This window comes from Sorex fumeus, unplaced genomic scaffold (assembly GCF_029834395.1).
Source record: "Sorex fumeus unplaced genomic scaffold, SorFum_2.1 ptg000035l, whole genome shotgun sequence".
Taxonomy (NCBI): Eukaryota; Metazoa; Chordata; class Mammalia; order Eulipotyphla; family Soricidae; genus Sorex; species Sorex fumeus.
In genome coordinates, this window is record NW_026606092.1 from 38,712,438 (window position 1) to 38,723,470 (window position 11,033).

General features: G+C 38.6%; 1 non-coding gene across 1 annotated transcript; it reads left to right on the top strand.

Moving 5' to 3' along the window:
• The first annotated feature begins 356 nt into the window (after nucleotides 1–356).
• On the top strand, nucleotides 357–475 carry LOC130026990 (5S ribosomal RNA). The gene has a single exon (XR_008792949.1). It is a non-coding gene; the product is annotated as a 5S ribosomal RNA (ribosomal RNA).
• Nucleotides 476–11,033: the final 10,558 nt, after the last annotated feature.

Below are 11,033 nucleotides of genomic sequence, written 5' to 3' on the forward strand. Positions count from 1 at the left end.
ACTGCATCTCAGGGTGATTCAATAAAAAATTATATCACATTTTAGATTATATTCTACTTCAGCTAGTCATGGATTTTATACAGATTTTATTTTCTGAAGTGTTTTTTTTCCTTTTTCCTTAGAAGGAGAAAGTGCACATATATTTTTTTACTATGCTCCAAATAAGTTCAATAGCAATTTTATTAACTTTTTAGATTTCTTTCAATTTGAGACAATCTTTTTGACATTCAATTACTTTCTATAATTGCTTTTAATACTATGCCCAACTCACCACCCAGGGGTCAGCCATGTTGGCTGCGTGCAAGGCAAACGCCCTACCGCTGTGCTATCGCTCCACCCTGGAGCGATAACTGTATGTCTACGGCCATACCACCCTGAACGCGCCCGATCTCGTCTGATCTCGGAAGCTAAGCAGGGTCGGGCCTGGTTAGTACTTGGATGGGATTCCGCCTGGGAATACCGGGTGCTGTAGACCCGAGTTCAATTCCTCCGCCCCTCTCGGAGAGCCCGGCAAGCTACCGAGAGTATTCGATATGCCAGACACAGTAACAACAAAGTCTCCAATGGAGACGTTACTGGGCCCGCTCGAGCAATACCTCAGTAAATTCTTTAAAAATAAATATATGAGTGAGACACGCTATTGTGAAACTTAAATGTATGGAAATTATGCTCTAGACAAAATAATTTTACCATCATGTTTTGAAGCCTTTGTTTTGGTGTTTCCTGGATCCTTCATTGATTATAAGAAATCTGATGGTGTCATTTTTATTCTAGTTCCTTCATAGTTACCTACCTACACATTTCTGGCAGTCTAAGAAATGCTACCCTGGTGTGATTTGATATCTCACCATGGACTGTCAAGGTCTCAGTTTTCTTTTGTTAGTTCTTATCAACATTTGGGTTTCTCTTCAGATCTTAGAATTGTTTTTATTTTATATTTGATAACTTCTTCCTTAACTTCTCTCTTATTGACCCCCCTTCCGTGGTCCTATTGCCTTCTTTGGGAGGGAGGGGGCACACCCTACAGTGGATTTGGGGCCACTGCAGTGGTGCTCAGATGCTAACTGAGGTTGGCTGTCAGTTCTACATCCTACTGGGCATTCCTTTTGTATGCACTCTTACCACTTATCTCTCCTGCCTCCCCTAGTTTTTGGTTTCCCAAGCTTCTCTTAATTGGCCCTTGTACCTCCTAGATGTATCCTCTGTCACTCTATTTTACTCTTTTTTGGGGGGTGTCACACCTGGCGATGCACAGGGGTTACTCCTGGATCAGAGCTCAGGAATTACTCCTGGCAATTCTTGGGGGACCATATGGTATGCTGAGAATCAAACCTGGGTCAGCTTCACGCAAGGTAAATGCTCTACCCACTGTGTTATCGCTCCAATCCCCCCCCAAAACTCTTGTATTTAGCTATCAACTCTTTTTGGGGGGGAAGTGGGAGGTTGGACCATTCCTCACAGGGCTCAAAGCTTATTCTCTGTGGTCAGGAATCACTCCTAGTGATGCTTAGGGTGCTGGGTATCAACCTGCTGGAGCCTGAACCTTTGTAATATCTCTATGGATCTCAATCCATTTTTTAAAATGTAGAATAGCAATGGCAATATCTCTGCCTGCGAGCAGTCCTATTGATCAGTGATCGCATGTCTAGGGTATTTCTAAACACAAGAAGACCTTAATTTAGTTTCTAGTTTTCATAACAATTTTCCTGGTCTCCTCTAAACAAGATTATTTCATTTCTTGAGATGGAAATATGTTTTAAGCTGTGTTTAGCCTGGAGTCCTGCCTGGAAGAGAGACTCCTTCCTTCACTGCCTCCTGCTCTCCACGGTGGACACCTGTCCTCTCTCTGGTTGCCTGTTGACATACTCACTGACACCTGACATATGTTTAGTCTTCTTTGAGGACGGCATGACTCATATTCTTTTCAGTATTAACTAAGTTTACCTTTAATTCTTCTGTATAGTTTTCAGTGGCTCTTGGGAGGGAAAAGCAGGCACATTCATCACCTCTCTTCACCATCTTAAAATGGAGGCCTCTGAAATATCCAGTGGAGAGAGAAAGTCTACATTTTGAGAAGGTGCTTTGAGACTTTGACTATGATACCCAGAAATCTACCCTCAAAGTAACATAATTGAAAACAAACAAATAAAAGTCTCCAATAATTGGATAAAGAAATCCCTCTAGCTGAATTTTTTTTTTTTGGCGGGGAGGGGACTATGCACAGCAGTGCTCAGGACTTACTACTGTCTCTGCTTTTAGGAGCTTGCGGGATTATATGCAATTCAGGGATTGATTGGAATTGGATTGATTCCAGTTTGGCTCCAAGCAAGGCAAGCATTTCACCTGGTATCCCTCTGGCTACTAGCTGGAAGTTTTGTAATTGTAAACGAATCTATTACTTATCAGAGAATCTAGATTTTACTTTGCAATGTTGAATTACAAGTAACTTTGCACATCTTCAATAAGCACTATTTTTTGACAGAATAAAATAGTGTTTTTAGGAAATATGAGAGGGGGGGAAGAGAGAGAAATCTAGATAAAGGGTTCTATAATGATGTGAAAGAAATGAAATTATACACCGCAAACTGTGATGTGGTCAATTACAGAATGAAAGACATTTGTTGAGTGAATTCATGAGTCAGGGAAAGAATAAACAAATGACTAAATAATGAATTTTAATAAGGCAAACAAGGAAGTAGAAAATATGTATGTTTAGTTCTGGGGGCTGGAGCGATAGCACAGCGGTAGGGCGTTTGCCTTGCACGCAGCCAACATGGCCGACCCGAGTTCGATTCCTCCTCCCCTCTCGGAGAGCCCGGCAAGCTACCGAGAGTATCTCGCCCGCACGGCAGAGCCTGGCAAGCTCCCCGTGACGTATTCGATATGCCAGACACAGTAACAACAAAGATTCCAGTGGAGATGTTACTGGGCCTGCTCGAGCAAATCGATGAACAACGGGAGGGCAGATCAAATACAGATCAAATAGTTCAAAAATGAATGAAATGTCATACATTTGAACGTAGTTTAGTATGCACTTATTCTGAAGCAAAACCCTGAAAAATGTTTTTGGACATTTAAATCTTCTTTTGACTCCTATGCATATTTTATTTCTGCAGTGAAGGCACATTCTTTAGTAGTAGAACCAATATTTTGTTTTTAAATTGTCAAATGTTAGTATGCATATATTCTTTATGTTCAGAATGAACATATTGATACTTTTATGGTCAAAGCCGTAATATAAGATCTTAAGCTAAAATCTTAAGTGGTGTGCAAACTGGTTATGAATAAAAACCCTCAAGGAGGAGGAGATTTTATGTGTGAACATTTGAAAAAAGTTCACTGTAAAATGGATGATATTCATGCTGAGTTACAAAATGAGTCCCAAACCTTTATATTCATAATTATCTTTGTTGATTATAGTGACTGCTGCAAGGTTGATCATAATAATCGCCGTCATTAAAATTAATACATGCCAAAACTAGGTAAAAACTTCATAATACAATTTATGATGTTAGGCAAAGATCTCCACTCTACCAGATGAGAAAAGTATAATTTACAAATCAAATGAAATGTCCAACATATCCAAATAGGACATGTCAGGTTGGTAAAATCCAAACAGTCTGATTTTTTACCATCTCAAAATCTTACAGAACAAATACGGCTTTTTTCTTTTTTTATAAAGGAGACTGAGCTGTAGGAGAGTTGAGTTTCTTGTACTGGGTGATAGTGATAGACATGGTGATTCTTTTCCTGGATCCCAGTCCAACAATTTCTGTGGTTCTCACCTCCTCCCCATGTCTGACAAAACTCATTTAGGCTCAAATATAACCCTATAGACTGTCTGTGTGGCAGGGCTCAGTTCTCATGCATGCTCATGATGGGAATGTAGGCTTGAATTGTCTCCAGGCCTGTGTTCTGCTGACACTCCAACTTCCTCCCTAGCTTTGGGCAGGAGTAGAACTACTCCCATGTAGAGCAATACCTTCAAAATATCCTTCTATTGCTCAAAGGGGAGAGGGGAGAGTCTTTCTGGGCTCACTCTATGTACTTTGCAGCTAAATGCGACCTGTGATTAAGAAACTCTATAATGCCAAATCTAAGGAGGCTTTTAGGAAATATGAGAGCAGAGGAAGAGAGAGAGAAATAGAAATAAAGAGTCCTATAATGATGTGAAAGAAATGAAATTATACACCGCAAACTGCGATGTGGTCAAATACAGAATGAAAGGCATTTGTTGAGTGACTCCATGAGTCAGGGAATAAATAAACAAAAGACTAAATAATGAACTTTAATAATTGACCATATTTGACCATACTTTGTCCAGTCATTAATAAACACCTTAAAGGAAATTTTTCCACAGTATTATTCAACTGTTGAGCTGTTGGTGTTATTACGGTGTGTAGTACATCTTGTTGTCTCTTCTTAGCATGTGGTGATTTCTGGAAACCCTTAGCATTCCTTGGTTGTACTTTAATCACCCTAATTTCCATCTTTGCCTTCACATGTCTGTTTCTTCCCTCTGTGTGTTTGCACCTTCACAAGATCTTCTACAAGAGCACCTGACATTGCTTGCAGAGTTTATCTATATCCAGCATGATCTCAGCGAATTATATCTACAAAAATCCTATTCCAAATAAGGCCACGTATTGAAGTTCTGGGTGGAAGTAAATTGGGTGTGAGGACACGTCAGTCCAGTACACTCACAGATCTCTGGCCTATTGGATTTATTCCCTTTTCCAGACAATTGTATCTTTCTTTCCTAACTCAGAGTCACACAAGAAGAAAGGCGTAGAAGAACATACAGTTACTACCGCCTGAGATTTAAGGCGTTTGGAATTTGAGGACAGGAACTGGGTTCTGTCTTAGTACTGATATAATTAGGCTACCTTTATTCCTCTATGAATCATTAACTTTGAAAACTGCTGGTTCAATCTGTGACAACCCGTGATACATCATCTTTAACCAGTCTGCACCACCATAAAAAAATGCTGCTCATGTACTAATTTATTGCTCAGTGACACAAATGGTGCGTCTCAAACAAACATGGCCAATTTTAAGGATGATTCCTAGACTGTTTCAAAAGGTTTCTTCTGCCAGATTTTAGAAAATGTTGCTTTAGAGATCATTATTTTCTGTTTCAGGACAAATTCATGAATTTGGCTCATTCATGTTAACTATAGTGAGACAATACATCGCTTGTCCATAAAACTTGAACACCAGGGTGTCAGAAGTGATTTTTCTGAAGTTAACTTTTCCCATACTTTGAATTATCGGTTTCTGTCGTGCTGGTGTGCATTTCAGTTGAGGTTTTATTACATTGTGTTGGCAGCACATTATGCTTTTTACACATGGATTTGATTGAGAAATGAAACTGGAATAAGAATGAGGTAGCAGCAGCATCTGCTGCAAGACTCGACTATTGCTGTTGTCAATCAGCCTGATTGATTAAATATGGTGGTACACATTTTTATTAAAATGAAATACTTCTCTTGAGAAAAGACCATTATGCCAACAGATTATATGACTCTCCTAAAGAGTGTGTCTGAGGAAGAGGCCTCCGTTAGTAGAGTACAATAACTAGATAGTTTGGAGAAACAGAGGAGTTCAGATTGGACCTAAATAGTTTTGCAAATTTCAATTTTTCAGTGCTGGGAAGAAGTACACATTTAGGTGAACTAAATCCTATGGAGGGGTTTGATTTTGACTGCATGCCCAAACCCAGGCTCTTTATTTGCTGACTACCTAGAGTCCACTTGATATCAAGGCAAAAAAAATTCCAAGATTTTATTTAAATTAGAGCAAAAATTATGATCAACCGAAGTTCTGTTTATCTTACTTTTAATTCAAGCCCCTGTTATCTTTCTCTAATTTTATTAATCTAGAACACTGGCATCTAAGCTGAGAGAGGAATAGAGATTCCCAAGAATGAGAGTGGATGGATTCCTTCATTGATTGCATCAGGGCCCAACATATCTCATTCCTGTCTACAAAGTCCTGAAATTTTGAGGAACATCAAGGAGAAAGTGGTCAGAAATTGAGCATTACACTAGTGATAAGCCAAAGGGGTGGAAGGAAAATCAGGACTTCTCAGAGAGCAACGCAACATTTTTATCATTTCTATTTAATATTAATATGGATGACATTTTTCTTGCTGTGGTCACTCAGTTCTGTGTGTCCGGGCCTGGGTTTTTCTGGAGTGTTGGAGCTTGACACTTGCCCAGGCCAGTATAAATTCCAGTGAGCCTGTTGAATCATAGCCCTCAGCAAAATGTCTCCTGTTTGAAATCTATTTAGAATAACCCCAAAGGCCTTGCATTCATGTAAAATACATTTCAGAAGAGGGCTTTTCAGGAAAAGTAAGTAGGCACTAAGAAAGAAAAAAAAAAACCTTTGGAGTAATTCCTCTAACTCACAGAACGCTTCTGCTGCAGGGCTTGTGTCAAGACTAATCTTGCAGGATTGAGATATTTTCAGCTGTATTCAATTTAGGTTTCAGCTTTTCCTTACAGAGGGATTGCTTCTGAAACCGTCTTTTTCAGCGCTCTCCATGTCCTCATCTTCTAAAACCTATCTGTAGATTTCAGCTCTTGATCAACTTTATTTGCTAAACTCAGCTAGGAAGGATGAAAACTTGGCAAGAATTTGTCGATAATTTGGGGCTGGTGCAATAGTACAGCAGATAGGGCATTTGCCTTGCACATAGCCAACCCGGGTGCAGAGCCAGGAATAACCCCTGAGCATTGCCGGGTGTGACCCCCCCCCCAAAAAAAAGAATTTGTAGATAATTTAAAAATACAGATGTTTTCTGTAAGATCCAAAGATCTTCTTTTAAGATATGATACTCTTTTTTTAAAATTTAGTTTCTTCTTGGCCTTAACTCTTGGCATCTTTTTGATTCCAAATCTAGAACAGAAGATACCAGGTAGATATCATACACAAGTATCCAGTAAACCTTCTGGAAACACACAGATATGCTGGTTGTCCAGCCAAGAGTCTGAAGTTTGCTGCTGTTAGAAGTCAGGAACAGATATATGCAAAATAGTAATTACATAGATATCACACGGGCAGATCCATGAGCAAAAAGTAAACCCAAGTCCAGATATCTAGAAGGTATCTAAGTGAGGTCTATATAATATCAATCCAAAATCTGTATATGACAAAGGTGATGGCTTCATCTTTTTATACATCACTTTTCTCACTTGCAGAGATAACGCACCTATTACTAACTAAATCTCTTGTCTGACACATGGTAAATGCTTAATATGTTATAGTGATTATATATTTCAATCTCGTAGATGTTTTCTTTAAAGGCGGATCAAATGAATCTGAAAAGTCTTGACCCCACAAATCTGAAAATATGACTAGGCAGGTGTTGAGAAAATGGTAAGAAAAAAAGGTTATTTTGGAATGGAGTTTAAAAAAATCTTGGTTGCAGAGGTAACAAGAGTGGACTTTCCCTAAGTCTGCTTTATCCCTCAATTGCTGCTAGGTTTTTGTTTGTTTGTTTGTTTGTTTGTTTGGATTTTGGATTTTTATTTTGTGGGGGAGTTCCAAGCATTAATCTGGGGACCAGAGGACCACTCCCAGTGATACTTGACCAACTGGTAGACAATTCAATGCCAGGGCCTGAGGATGTGTGCTCATGGGGCACTGAAGTTCTGGGGACCACCAGGGTCATTTCAGAGGTTCTCAGGACTTCCAGAACACATCCAGAAACCTCTAGTATGTATCCTATGATGCTACCCCTGTCTAGTGTATGAAAAGAACCAAAGGCAGTGATTTTGTTTGCTTGTTTGGGTGCTTCCTTAGCACTGCTGGGGGTTAATAGAGCTATACTGGGTGATGTGAGGAGTCCATGCAGTGCTGGGTACCAAACCCAAGACCTTGTACAGGCCACACATGTGATTCAACACTCTGAGCCATTTCTCTGCATGGTAGTTTTGAAGAAGTTTTAGCTGCCTTTGTTTTAATGGTGGGTTTTATTCAACTTTTTGTTAAAGTAAAACCTGCCTAAAGAAAAAAATACATAGACAATTTAATGTTTTCACCATTTTATACTCATCAGCCAAATAAAGATTTGAATAATTCTAGCAACCCAAATACCCATTGCTCCTTTACAGCCATTATGTCTAACATATAGGGAGTTAGTGTTCAGACTTGTAGTGCCAGAGATTAGTTTTGTCTTATTTTGTAATGTATACAAATAAAATTATCTATTATGTGTTTGACTCGTCTGACTTCTTTTGCTCAACATTTTGTTTTATTTTCTTTGAGGGCAAAGTCACTACACTCCTGACTTTGCATTCAGGAAATACTCTGGTGATGCTTGGGAAGCCATGTATAGTGCTGGGGACTGAACCCAGGTTGGCTGCATGCAAGTCAAATACCCTACCTGCTGTTCTATCACTCTGACACTCAACAAGTATTTATATACTATGTCTATACTGTAGTTTGTAGGTGGGGTTAATTCATTCCAAATACACCTTTATATTTCACAGTGTGAATATTTCACTATATTAATTCCATTTTTAGTATGGCTTTGATTAGGGGTCCACACACTGTAGTACTCAGAGATCACTTCTGGCAGGCCTTGAAAAATCAAACCTAAGTCCTTTGTGTGCTAGACAAGTTTCCTACCTCTTGTACTATCTCTCTGGCCACTCTCTAGACATTTTTGACTGTGTTCTTTAATGCAACTTTTCCTCATTTCTCTTATGTATTTACAAGAGGACAGAATTTCTGAATGCGATTTATAGGTACTGTTGAGCAGTTTTCCAAAGTGATTGTGGAGGTTCACTTTCTTTAGAAATTCATGTGAATTCTGATTCTTCTACATCATTGCCATCAGTTGACGTTGTTTTTTTGTCTTCTTAACCGTTCTGGTAGGTGTAGTGTCAGTATAATACATGCTCATTCTCCTGTTGGCAAATAAAGTTCAAAATGAAACTATAGGAATGAAAATTATATGATGGTATATTTTAGTTCTTTTGTTATATTCTTTTTCCAACTTGATCTGGCTTGGTCTAGACAATGAGGCCAGGGCAGTCTCCCTTGCAGGTCACAAAATGTTCTTAGATGATTTGTGGAGAATGATGAGATTCTGTAAATAGGGAACATGTGAGAATGTAAATAGCACCTACTTTTATGGCATCTTTCCTAAAATGATTTATGGAACCCTCCAAGTTGCAGATCCCAGACCCAAGTTCTTTCAACAAAGATAGTCATGATTACAACCGGAGGTCTGGTGAATTCTGAAAATTTGATGCATTAAAACAAAATCATCTGGGGCTGTAGTAGGTAGGAAATCAAATAAGGACGATAAAGAGATTTTTCTGCTCCTCTCCTTTTTATTGATATGCTGTGATTTGCAATATTGGTAATGCTAGTTTCATTTATACGTTGTTCCAACACTACACCCATCATCAGAGTGTCCATTTCCCTTCACCAACGCTCCTCACACTTACTCTCCCAACCAGATAAGATTAGTTCTATGGACAAACTCTTCAGTTCTGTTGTCTTTGGCCATTTGTTGCTCCCTTACTATGTATCTTTCTACCCTACACATGAGAGACAACTTTTATTATGTTCAAAGGGAGAGGGAGAGCTGACGGTCAGAAGTTGGGCCAGGTTGGATGGGGCCAAGTAAGGAGGTCTTCACAAAGATTCAGAAAATTTTATTTCAAGGAGGAGATGATTAAGCAAGAGCTATTAGAAAGAAGAGGGCAAAGAAGGCAAAGAAGAGAGAAGGAATCACATGCAAAGACAAGGGAGATGAGCTCCCCAGGGAAGAGTGTTTTAGAATAAAGTAAGTTGTGAACAGGGAGGACTGAGGGAAAAGGGTTAGGGAATAAAACACAAAAGCTATGTGAAAGTTTCTATAAACAGTGTACATATTAAATATTGTATGCTTAAAATATAGTATATATTCTAACATAAACTACAAAAATATATATATTTTATGATTTTAATATTTTTTAGAAACCGATACTGGATTTTTTGTGCATTTTATCAATATGCAGATTCTAAAAGCACACATTTTTAACATCATATGTAAGGGAACTTTTGTCATTTAAATGGAATTTATACTTGCAATCATTGGTAGCCACTAATCTGGAATATGGCTATTGGTTTTGATATACAAAAAAACTGGAAATTTTTTAAATAGGTGGAAGGATGGGTAAAGTGTAAAAGGAGGTTTAGACTACTCATCACTCTCAGATAGATTATATTATATATTCCCCTACTTCTGGCCAGGGTCAAATCTCCTTTGCCTTAGACAGGTGATAATCTATCTTGGTCTTTATCATTATTTGGATTTGTTTCCATTTTTTGGTAAAAATTACTGCAGTGTGTATCATGGAGATACAAAGACAAATAGAATGTCCTTCTGACTTTTGAAAGGAGAAATACAATTGTTTACTTGTATCCTTCATTTTGAAAACCTTTAGCTCTCTCTACCAGAGTTGCTTTGCTGATCTAAATTAGAACTTTGAGAGATGGCCCTGCAGTGGTCCTGAATTCCCATTTTCTTCTCTAGCAGATCATAGAGAGACTCTTGATGTTTAAAAGAAGGAAGAGCAAGGGGTTAGATGTTTTCTGCAACCTATCTCACTATTGCCCATAGCATTTGCCCAATGCCCTTGGAATAAGGACACTGAAAGAGTCCACCTGGAGTCACAATTATGATAAAAACATTTTCTTTCCCCCATTTGCTCTTAACCCCATGTGCACAAGTTTGCACACATGTGCACACTCACATACACATACACACCTTGCAACAATGCCTTTGTAAAACAAGCTAATCAGTGCTGAAGCAGGCAAACAATCAAAGAAAGAAGACATTTTTAGGAAGGTTCCTATTTTCTCATTGACAGGACACACATTAATTTAACTTAGTAACAGCTGCCCCGATGGGAAGATATTTTTCTTTAAACTGTCAACAAGTTTTGATTACTTCCTCCTATTCTCCCAGAATGTATCTAGAAAAATTTCCAACATGATACTGCTGTTTTGTAGTTAACTAAATGGAGTGA